This window comes from Mastomys coucha, unplaced genomic scaffold, assembly GCF_008632895.1.
Source record: "Mastomys coucha isolate ucsf_1 unplaced genomic scaffold, UCSF_Mcou_1 pScaffold7, whole genome shotgun sequence".
Classification (NCBI taxonomy): Eukaryota; Metazoa; Chordata; class Mammalia; order Rodentia; family Muridae; genus Mastomys; species Mastomys coucha.
The window spans coordinates 60,841,431-60,852,744 of record NW_022196913.1 but is presented as its reverse complement, the minus strand read 5'-3'; the positions used below and the strand labels follow the sequence as shown (position 1 = coordinate 60,852,744).

General features: G+C 51.4%; 1 long non-coding RNA gene across 1 annotated transcript in view; it reads right to left on the bottom strand.

Moving 5' to 3' along the window:
- Positions 1 to 1,085: 1,085 nt before the first annotated feature.
- The window catches only part of LOC116082159, a 14,576-nt gene continuing 4,347 nt past the window's right edge, over positions 1,086 to 11,314 (bottom strand). The window contains exon 3 of the long non-coding RNA XR_004115195.1: positions 1,086 to 1,263. This is a non-coding gene — a long non-coding RNA (uncharacterized LOC116082159). The remainder of the gene's footprint in view (positions 1,264 to 11,314) is intronic.

The following is an 11,314-nucleotide window of genomic DNA, read 5'->3' as shown; positions in this document are numbered from 1 at the left end:
GAGACATGAGTGCTGTCAGCTCAGGCTAGCCCGATTCCCACTGCCACACCTTCCCTACTATGACAGACTGCACCATGTCCTTTCAAACTGTGAGATAAACTCGGTTCCTTTGGTTGTTCCTGCCTTGTATTTCTCAACAGCACAAAGAAAATATCACAAAGCACGATAAGAAAAAAAAGTATGACTTTAAAAACACATTTAAAGCCGGGCGGTGATGGCACACGCCTTTAATCCCAGCACTTGGGAGGCAAAGGCAGGTGGATTTCTGAGTTTGAGGCCAGCCTGGTCTACAGAGTGAGTTCCAGGACAGCCAAGGCTACACAGAGAAACCCTGTCTCGAAGAAAAATAAAAACAAAAACAAATACGCACACACAAATTTAAAAGCAAGGTTTCCTAAGCCAGTTTCAAGCCCTGACCATGAAGAATTCACGGCACCAAGTCTCTTCTGTGGCCAGTGGTGTGCCGGGCATGTTTTAGAGAGTATGATACTATTCCTCAAAGGAAACCTTGTTTTGCAGACAAGAAAACCAAGGTGAAGAGTATCAAAATGTTTACCTGAGGTATCGAAGCAAACATATGGAAAGCAAGGGCTCAAACGAACTTCGCTGTGCAAAACCCAGCCTTCTTTCACCACCACAGAGACCCCAGGTCACATTTGGTTACCCCAAGCTTGTTAACCTCTGATACGACATGTCACCAGTGACAGCTCTGGCAGCATAGGAAGCTCATACCTGCTTCTCTGGGATGGTAGCTTCCCTTTCACACACATTTAGGCTCAATGTTTTCACATGAAGTGCGCATTAACTAGGACTCGAGCCTTCCGGTTCATCCAGTCATGAAGGAAGCAAATCGTATCCATTAGTTAAGCAAAGTGTGCGATTCACCCATCTCTCTCCCATTCCTTGATACCAACCACAGCATTGACACACACATAACCTTACAGGAGGAAAGCTTTTTTTGTCTGGGAATGGTTAGATGAGAGGAGGGGTTCCTGCAGTCAAGGGGGGAGCAGCAGAGCAGTCAAGTCAAAAGGAACCAACCTTGTGGGTAGCCTGCAGGTCCCACACCCCAAGAGTCCCTTAGGTCCTAAGGATGTCAGAATGGCTGCTTACACTTTGTGGGGGTGCTCCTCTTTTTCTTTGTTCAGAAGTATTTACAAAGGAGTGGGAAAGAGAAGGGCTGACCATCTGATAAAACTTCGGGGCTTGTCTTCCTTCTGGGGCTCAGCGTGACACCATGCTCGCTCCCCACCCCTCTTTTTCCTATGAGAAAAGACATTTGTCAGACCCTGAGGCCAAGCCAGGATGCTGAGCTGGGGGGGGGGGGAGGGCCCCCCTCGCTCCTGTCACTGCAGCAGGTGCTGGCTTCCTCCCTCCCCTCCCCTCCCCCACCCCCTTCAGCGATCAGTGGGATGAAATTAATTGCAAAGGAGAGGTCAGCTTCCAAAGCTGCATCTCAGTGCCCCCCCCCGCCCCCAGTCCTTGCAATGTAAATCTAAGAGTAAGGAAAGTGGCCTGGTGTGGGAATGGGTAGGTGACTGAGGGGTTTGCTGTAACCTCAAGATGACATTTCCTACAAAGCCCATGGCTTCAGAATAACTTGTCTTGGTCGAATGCTGACCCTTCAGGTTCTCCTTCAACAACAAGTTGTGGGTGCCCTCACTCTGCGGCTTGTGATGCCTCCTGTTGACATGCAATGCTCAGTGAGCTTCAGGTAAACCATGTGTACATTGCTTTTACATAGACACAGACCAAAGGACCCAGTGGGTGGAGTGGCAGAACCCTCCTCAAATCTGGGCCTCGCTCCAGACCACGTGCCTCCCCTTCACTTCAAGTCACCGCTCTGATAAGGACAGGAGCATCCCGTGTCTCAAGCTTTCCCAGTGTCACTCTTCCTCTTGAAAACAATGTGTCAGGAGACTGGAAAACACACTGGGCAGATGGTTGGTTGGTTCGGGAGTAAATCTAGGATGCCAGGTTTTTTCCACCACAAAACCCAAATATTCTCCTCTACCGCTGCTACACAGCAGGGTGAAGGACAGGTACTGGAGTGTTGAGCACTCAGTACCAGGAAGGGGTCCAGCAGCCAGAGAGCCTGCCCCGCCCTGCATAGGCAGCTGGAGGGTTCCTTCACTCCCCTCAAAGAGAATCAGCTGGAGAAAAACACTTGTAGGCTAGTCTAAGTCCAGCCTGCAAAGTCCTCTGGGTAAGCATGCCAGCCGTGGCTCCCTTCAACTGAGATCTGAGCCATTTGGCTCAACACAAAAGCTCAGGGCTCATCTTTAACTGAGCTAAAAGCATCTCTGGCTATAAACACAGGGTGGGCAGAAAATGAAGTGGAAACTAATCTAAGTCCCATTCTGAAAGTCAGTGTGTGTGTATGAGTGTGTATGTGTGTTTGAGTATATGAGTGTGTACGTGTGTGTGCGTGTGTGTGTGTGTGTGTATGAGTGTGTATGTGTGCTTGAGTATATGAGTGTGTACGTGTGTGTGCGTGTGTGTGTGTGTGTATGAGTGTGTATGTGTGCTTGAGTATATGAGTGTACTTCTGTGTGCATTCGTGTGTGTGTGTGTGTGTGTGTGTGTGTGTATGAGTGTGTGTGTGTGTGTGTGTGTTCTCTGCAAAGAGACCTTGAGTGTAGTGTTTGGACTTACTTGCCAATACTACCTACTTACTGGGCTTGGTTTAAAGAACTGGCTGTAGTATATGCAGAGCTGTTTTCTTGTTTGTCTGTTTTTTTCCCCAGATGAACCAGAGATAAAGAAAAAGCTTACAGGCATGCCCAGCCTGTAGCCCATGGGTTGAGAAGACTCTGAGTGCTGCCCAAGGCAAAAATCAGAAACTGACTTAAAACACTGGGTTTCTGCAATTTTGCTTTTGTGATTTCAGTTAAGTCATTTCGGAGAGGTCAAGGCTGTGTTACCTAGTCCGAAGGTGGGACACACCTGAGGGCACGGTGGGACCCCCTTCTGAAATGGACACAGCTGAGGGCACGGTGGGACCCCCTTCTGAAATGGACACACCTGAGGGCACGGTGGGACTCCCTTCTGAAATGGACACAGCTGAGGGCACGGTGGGACTCCCTTCTGAAACCTGCCTTCTCCCCTTCGGCAGAAGACTGTTCCCTTAGTTTCTTACTATTGCACGGAAGTATTGTCCCCAAGAGCATCCTCCCATGGAAAAAGAGGCTGACCCATAGTGGGTCTTACTCTTATCTTAGGTAAGACTTAGAGCGTCCCTGAGTCATTCTGAACACAACCCTGAAGCCCATCACTTCTACCCGTGGGTCCAGGGTCCTTACAACAGATTTTTTTTTCATCCCATTTTCCTACCTTAGGTCTCACCTGCTCTTTATCCTTCAAACACCACACCTAGGTGCTAAAAGGCACATCTTTAAGTATTTAAATCTTTCCACTGGCTCCAGAATAAGATTCCTGCCAGATAAAATTTCCGAGTCTGTCATCCCTCTCTGGGCCCATCTTCCTCATGATCTGTTCTACCCCTGTATTATATTCTCTGTAACTTCAGGCTTTGGGCTGGTCTTCCAGAGCTGGCTCTTGTGTATTCCAGCCAGGGTCCTGCAGGGAGAGCTCCCTAGCAGCTCTGGTCAGGCAAGAAAATAAGCCTGCTGTGCCCCAGCTCTCAGCCAGCAGATCTGAAGCAGGCCCCCTGGGTCCCTGTACAGGACAGAGCAGCTGCCTCAGCCCTTCCTCCTTCAGGGCGGAGGATAAGAGGCCTGAACTACCGGCCAGGTCAAGCACAGTGAGGCAGAGGTCAGTGACTTGTGCTTCTGCTGCCCCACACAAAGGGAGCTTCCCGGCTTAATCCGCAGGGCTGCAGGGTAAACATTTAGAAAGAGAAGTTTGTCCATAGAGGGACAGCCTTTGTCTCCTTATCCTACTGAAAGATGGTCCAGTGAAGGACTGTCACAATTCGATGGGGAACAGGAAACAACCACAGCCGGACCGATGCGGTGGCCTAAATAATGGAAGTGACCCAGCATTGTGAAGGGCTGAACCAACAGCCAGAGTGAGACGCCCCACGCAGGGGTGAGGCACCCCACGCAGGGAGCCCTGCGCATGGCATGTGAAGTCCTTCGTCCTGCTCTCACACAAGGGCTGGGAATTGTGCCCAGAACAATTTCCATGCCTTTATTTCTCAAAGCAAATATCCCCCAGGCTCCAGAGGACAGAGAGGGCTCTGTGCCCAGCCCCAGTTCTTGCCCAGCCCCCCCCCCTCCAGCCTGCTCCTCTCTTTCCAGTGACTCTGTCTTCCAAACAAGTGCAGGGCCCTTCCCTCACGGTGGGCCACCGACTCTTCTCTGTCCCCAGTGCACCTCAAGGGCACTCAGATCTGCTTCTATCTTTTAAGCTTGGTGGTAGGAGGAGATCATTATGACCTCTTCAGAGACATGAAGAGTCACTACTTGGGAGGCTAGGGCACCATGATCCCAGCTCTAAATAAATAAAAGGGGAGTTGTGGAGGGGTGGTTCAGTGGTTAAGAGAATTGCTGCTCTTATAGAGGACCCGGGTTCAGGTCCCAGAAACCATGTAGCTGCTCACAACTATTTGTAACTCCAGTTCTAGAGCCTTTGACATCCTCTTCCAGCCAGCTTGGGCACCTGGCACATACAGGGTATACATACATACCCGCAAACAAAACATTCGTGCACATAAAATAAAGTTTTTTTAAAAAATAAAATTGACGTTTTAAAAGACTTGTTTGACAGACCGCGGATTATGACCCTCCTCTCTATGGTCACTGGGAAGAAGAGATTCTCCCTGTTCCTCCTGGGGCCTCCATCTTGGTGAAGGCCAGTGCTGACCAGTGAATGTCAGAGGGAGATAGAACCAGAAGGGAGCCAAAGCGAGTCACCTCTCTAAGCAAGCTCTGGTTGTCCTTGGTTCCCCGACAAGGAAGAGGAGTGCTGGCGAGAGCTCGCACCTCTTGCACCCTTTGGAATTCCAGGTAGCAAAGGACTGTCTGGAAAGCAGCAAGCCTGAGTCCAAGGCAATCTCTGTCATAAGCACTAAGCCGACCTCTCTCAGCATCCCTAGCTACTTTGTCTTCTATTGGGAGGGGGATGACTTTGTTTTTTGGTAGCCCAAGTGCTGTTTGTGGTCTGGTCTCTCTGTTTGTTTTACTTTATCTATTCTATTTCTTTTTCCTTTTCCTTCTCTTTCTTTCCTTCTTTCTTTTTTTCTTTAATAAGATCTCATGTAGCCCAGGCTGGCCTAGAACTTCTAAAGGAGCTAAGGCTGCCCTTGAACTCTGCAGACTCCTGACCATCACTGCAAGGGTTAGCCATTGACTGTGGCAGGCATACTCAAAGTCCTCTGCATCAGGAGCATAGAGGACGCTTGGCTCTACCTCCCCGGTGCTGGGATCTCAGCCATCTGTCACCAGACCCAGCTCCTTTTGAGAAAGGAGCTCACTAAGCAGCTCACTGTAACCTCCAGCGCGTGGTATGACGTCCCTCCTGCCACTGTGCAATGCTTCCTGATACGTATCCCTGGCCTTGGAAGTTGTGGCCTCTAATTTGGTAAAGCAAGGTCACCTTAACAGCATCTGTGGACCATCTGAGAGTCTGGAGACCACGTGACCATTAAATCAGCCCTTCAGCTTACTCCGGAGTAACTGCCACTAGCTGGTTACTTTATAGAGTGTGTAAAATAAGTTTTAGGATCAATATCCTTTCAATGCCAACCAGTCAGTGTCAATGACCAACCAGTCAATGTCAGTGCCAACCAGACACAACCAGGTCAACTTGTAAATAAGACTTGTCACTTCAGGTGCTTACATACATCACAAGCGCTCACTGCAAGACCAGAGAGGAGCCCCGAGTGGCCACCTCCTGGCTTTCTCTAAACTCCACCAGTCTCCTGAAGTGGCCCGATAGCACCTTCTTTAACAACTATTTGATGGTCCTAGGCTCCCCTAGGACCCAGGAGCACTTCCGAGGACCTTCTCTGGGTTCCCCTTGGCTGCCTCCCTAACAAGTTAGGAAATGACCTGTTAGGCTTTCATCCATCTTTTCACTGGTATGTTGCCTGCCCCCTCTCCCTGCCGGTGACCCTAACGAGGCTGTCTCTGCCTCAGTTAAGTGGTCCCTAATTGCCAGGACCAAAGACCCGGGAGGCACCTGGCCACCGGCAGCATGCTCACCTGCAGCGCTCTAAAATCTGGGTGGGCGGTAGACAGCAAAGCAGCCCCCACCCAGATGCAGGGGAGGCGGGAGGCCCAGCTTCCCACCTGTCAATCAATGCCCAGCAGCTGCGCTCTGCGGAGCCGCTGTGCGCTGCTCCACAGAGGGAGATAAACATCATTGGGAAATCCAATCCAGCGCGGCTTCAGAGATAAACAGATGTGCGGGGCGCCACAGCTCAGGAGATAACGCCCCCACCCCGCCCCACGAGCCTGCCTAGCCCTGCACCTGCCCCAGGCGACCAGGATGAGCCTCTTGGGTGACAGGCTGCGTCCCTCTAACTCTGAGAAAGGGTCTCAAGAGTTGCAGGTGAAGTTGGGGTTAGAGCAGAAAGAAGCTGCCTTTAGAACACTCAGTAGACTGCACAGGGACATTGGCAAGAGCTACCAGGGTTCGAATCCTGGCTCTGCACTCAGGCAACAGCAACTCCAGGTAGTGCTCATCAACGGGTCATGACTACTCCAACCCTCCTCTCTGAGCAGTTAAATCTGGATTGGTGTTAAGATGTACCACTTGCTCTTAGTCTGGGTTTGGGCTAGATAAAACAGATAGCTAGATAAAACTTTGAGGCTGACAAAGCCATTGATGACACTGGAAAGAGAAACCATTTGGGGAGAGCGAGGCAGACAGAAGAAGATGTGGGCGTGAAGAGTAATATCTGGAAAGGATTCTTCCCTACTTAGAATATCCCTCCCAAACTCGTTCATTTGTTCTCTTGACACTGAGAAACACCATTGGCGTAGTGAAAATGGACCTTGGTAAAGTTTATGGAAGCCCGAACTCTTCCTGAAGCCTAAGACCCCTTTATTGGTGAGACTGTTGTGTTTTCCCTACTTCCACAGAAGTGAACGGACTTTTTGCTTAAGTATGAAGAGCTGATGCATCTCCTGCACTGTGCCTGTGATGTTGCCAGATTCCTATCCCCGAGGCTGGAAGTTTTCTTACAAGAGGCCGACTGGAAAGAAGGACCGGGTTTAAGCTGGAAATGATGACCACTGGGCCACACTTGGGGCACACCAGCTGAATCTCCATCTGTTCTGTTCTCCCCCACCTCCCTCCCTCCTCCCCGCTTTCTCCCTCCCTCCCTCTCCCCTCTCTCTTTTACTGGCAGGTCTTTCTTCTCTGCTCTGAAGCTCAGAGGTTCCCACATAGCCTTCCATAGGATCAAGATGTGCGACTCCTGATCCCTGATCCATAATTCTCTGCTGGTGAGGTTAGAAGATGCCTGACCTTAAGCAGCAGCTATCCCTGGATCTTCCCAGGAAGCTAGCCAAGTCTCCGACCCTTCCCAAGGGGCCCAGCAGGGAGCACTCTGGCTCGCCCTACTCGCGGAAAGGAGCACACGCGGAGTGCGTTGACACCCGTTGCGCACCCCAATTGCAGTTTACTACTCCTGGTTCTTGCAGAAGTGTGATCCCACTTTGTTCCGGTATGGCGGGAGCTCGCCCTTTCGCGCTACCGTGATCATTACCCTAGCTAGGCTTTTGTGGACCTGAAAAGATCCGAGGCTTCTCGGGACGCCTCCCACTGCTCTAGTCCCGCCGCTGTCTCCTCCTGGCCCGAGGTGTGGCGTCCCCAGAGCCATTGCACCCTCCGGCCGGTCCTTAACGCTCAGCAGCTGGAGTCTAAGGCCCAAGCTGTTGAACCACGGCGGCCCCGCTAGTCCCTGCGGTCGCAGGCTCTGTCTGCCCCCACCCTCTTCCAGCCAATGTGAAAAAATGCGTGCAGACCCTTTCCCTCTACCCGGAGAACGGTGGACTGGGAATAAAGTGCTATTGAGGCTGGAAGAGGCCGCCTCTGTCTGCAGAGCTTTGTGCGGTGTTTTCGGAGACATTTGCATCTGTTTGCGCTTGGGTAAACGGCGCTAATAGCTCCGCCCGCCGCCGAAAGCCAGAAGATTGTTAGGTGTCTCCCTCCCCCCTCCGGGCTCTGGCTGGGCGCTGGCCGATCTGTGCGGCGCGCCACCGGTGCACAGCCAAGGACTGCCAACCCCGTCCGGTTCAAAGATTGAGCGCCCTCGCTCTCGGCCCACTTTTAAACAATTGCCTTTAACAATGCAATTTTAAGCAGAAAATCGCCTAACTAGATTAAGCCTACATGGCACTTTAAAAAAATAAAAAAAAAAAAAACCCAAAAAACAAAAACAGGGGGTTAGACGAGCCCGCGTCCACAGAGGAGCGCGGTGCCTAACAGGATAGAAAGTGTGAAATGCATGCAGAGGTGGAACGACCGACAGGTGCCGGGCCTCCCTCCGGCCGGCCTGGGCTGGACATCTCGCCTCGCCCCAGACCCGAAGCTGCGGACCGGACGCAGCTCCCTAGGGAGCAGGCGTGTGGGGCTGGGGGCCCATCCCAGCGACCCACGACGTGCTCCGCTCGCCCGGTCTGCAGGCTCAGCTCTCCTGGCGCTGCAACATCCTGCCCACCCCCAGTGGGGAGGGCACAGGGCAAGGCTAGTGAGGACGGAACGCCCTCTCCACTCGCGAGACTGAGCAGACAGGCTCTTTTAATGGGATCGAAATCAAAGTCAGGCCTTAGAAAGCTCCATTGCTATGGTAGCAAAGTTCCCCTGAAAGCGACAAAGCCGGGAGTCGTCCCCACCCCTTCCCAGGCCTTGCCCTCGGTCCCCTCCCCACCTCCACCCCCTACCCGGCGCTGCCTGGAGCCACGCTCGGAGCGCGCTCGGACGGGTTAATCACTGCAAAAACAAAGACATGAAAGGCTCTCCAATTGGAGAGCCCTCCACTGCCTCCTCTGGGCCAGGGGGAGGGGAGAGCCGCACTGATGGAGTTTCCCCACCCAGCCCGAGAAGGCGCTGCGGTCTCGGTCGGGTGGGAGTCCCATCCCACCATCCCCAGGCGACGCCGCCCACACAATCTGGCACCTCCCGGAGGACTGCTGGAGGTCGGCAGAGGGGATAGAGGGGATCAGGCGGTCTCCTACACAACCCCACCCACTGCCACCACCCCACAAAACAGAAACACAAAGCCCCAGGATTTTTCTCGGAGGCTTTATGGAAATGTTTGAAACTGGAAAAAAAATTCTACAAATTAAAAAAAAAACCCACATAATTCAAATTAATCGACGTTTAAGGAAATAATTGTAGCGTAAGACTGTGTAATAGTCACATGTAAACCCACCCTCTTCTAGAGCGCTATATAATTCAAGGTAATGATGGATCTAAATATGTGAATACACAGATCTATATATGTATTCACATATTTAATACGATGTGAGGCTTAAAGACTTAAATTACTTTAGAGGTTTCCTTTAAACCTCTCCCTGGAATTCAGGGGTCCCCTTTCCAAGCCCTCTGAGGAAGACCAGCAGGGTCCTCATGCCCTGGAGACATTGATGGGAGAGGGCATGAGGAGCTTGTCTGTCCACAGACCATGAAGGGCTTGTCTCCCGGCTGGTGGTCCCTCCCCTTAATTTCTACCTTCAGAGAGAATGTGGCAATAAGAGGAGACAGTACAGCCAGGCCGTCTGGGGAGGACCCAGGACTATACCCTAAGTTTGAGGAGAATTTAATCAAGCATAGGGAAGACTGGTGGCTTCGGTTCCTCGAGTCTGAGGACAGCCTGACCAATTCACTGGGTAGTTAGTTAGACGTTGTTTTTTGTTTGTTTGTTTGTTTGTTTGTTTCAAGCCTGTAGAGTCAGAACGATTTCAGCACCCAGAATTACCTAAATTCGGGTCAGGCATTATCCAAATCATTCTTTTTCTTATTGTTACTCTCCATGTCAAGCAGCACCTCCCCCAACTCCTTTCTCTCTCAAAACCCTCCTGGGAGTTTAGAGTCCTTGCCAAGCATGGTAGAGCATGTCTTTAATCCCAGCCCTCATAGGCAGAAGCAGGCAGAGCTCTGAGTTCCCGAGGCTAGCCTGCTCTCCAGTGAGTTCCAGGACAGCCAGGGCTACACGGGGAAACCCTGTCTCGAAAATCAACCCTCCCCTCCTCCCCCCAAAAGATCTTAAGTCAAGGTGACTTGTGTTCTAAAGTCTCAGGAGTGGAGATCCCTCAGTTATTCCCGTGACCAACAGCGGGGCTGGAGAGGTGGCTCAGCAGTGAAGAGCTGGTTTTGATCTTGCAGAGGACCCTGGTTTGGCTCCAGCACTCGTATGGTGGCCCGCAACCCACTTGTGCACATTCACATATGCAGACGAAATGTACACACTACCTCATTCAGAGAGCTCTAAGCAGAAGGGAGAACGCCCTGCTCAAAGCTTGGCTGATTCCTTCTGAAAAGGCACTGGCATCAGCTTTTCTTCCCAGCTGGGAGGATGGCACCAAGAGAGCCTGCCTTGGGTCACCCAGGAACAGGTAGCTCTGTCATGGCCGCAGCATCTAAACTGGAGCTCCACAAGATGACCCAGGGGAAAACAGAGACAAGGTCCCCAGAGGTGCAGTGAGAGGCAACATCATAAGCCCCGCCCCTTCCATTCCATCTCAGATCCTCCGGAAGGAGGCTCTTCTCCCGCTGGGCTAAGATCTAAACCTCTCTGCTCAGGGTGGCTATGCAGACAAAGTAACAACTCCTCCTGCCTCCAAGGTCTGCCTTTCTTTGTGTATCTCTCCAATTCTTTTTCCTTCACAAAAACACAGGCATGAACCTCTGAGCTTTTGAGCCCAGGCACAAGATCCGGGTCATTTCAAGACTGATTCTGGGGCCCTTCCATGAGGGCCTGAGTTCAATTCCCAGTACCCACCTGGTGGCTCACAACCATCTGTAATGGGACTTGATGCCCTCTTCTGGTGTGTCTGAAGACAGCTATAGTGTACTACTCATATACATAAAATAACTTTAAAAAATACTGATTCCAAGACTTGGATCCAACCAAAGGTTATATATAAGAGCAGACCTGCCTCCAAGCCTGGAGTAGGAGCGCCCAGCTCTAAGGGACTATTGATAGGATTAAATGCTACAAACTATAAACTGCTGACCCCTGCATTTGAGAAAAAAAATGTCCATGATGACTATAGTTTCTCAGTAGAACCCTCATCCCCTCCAGGCCTGGGAGAATGCAACGGAGGCCTCTCCTCAGCCAACAAACGCCATAGTCAATGTTTCTCCTTGCTGTTTGTACAGCACCTGTCAAGCTTTTCAT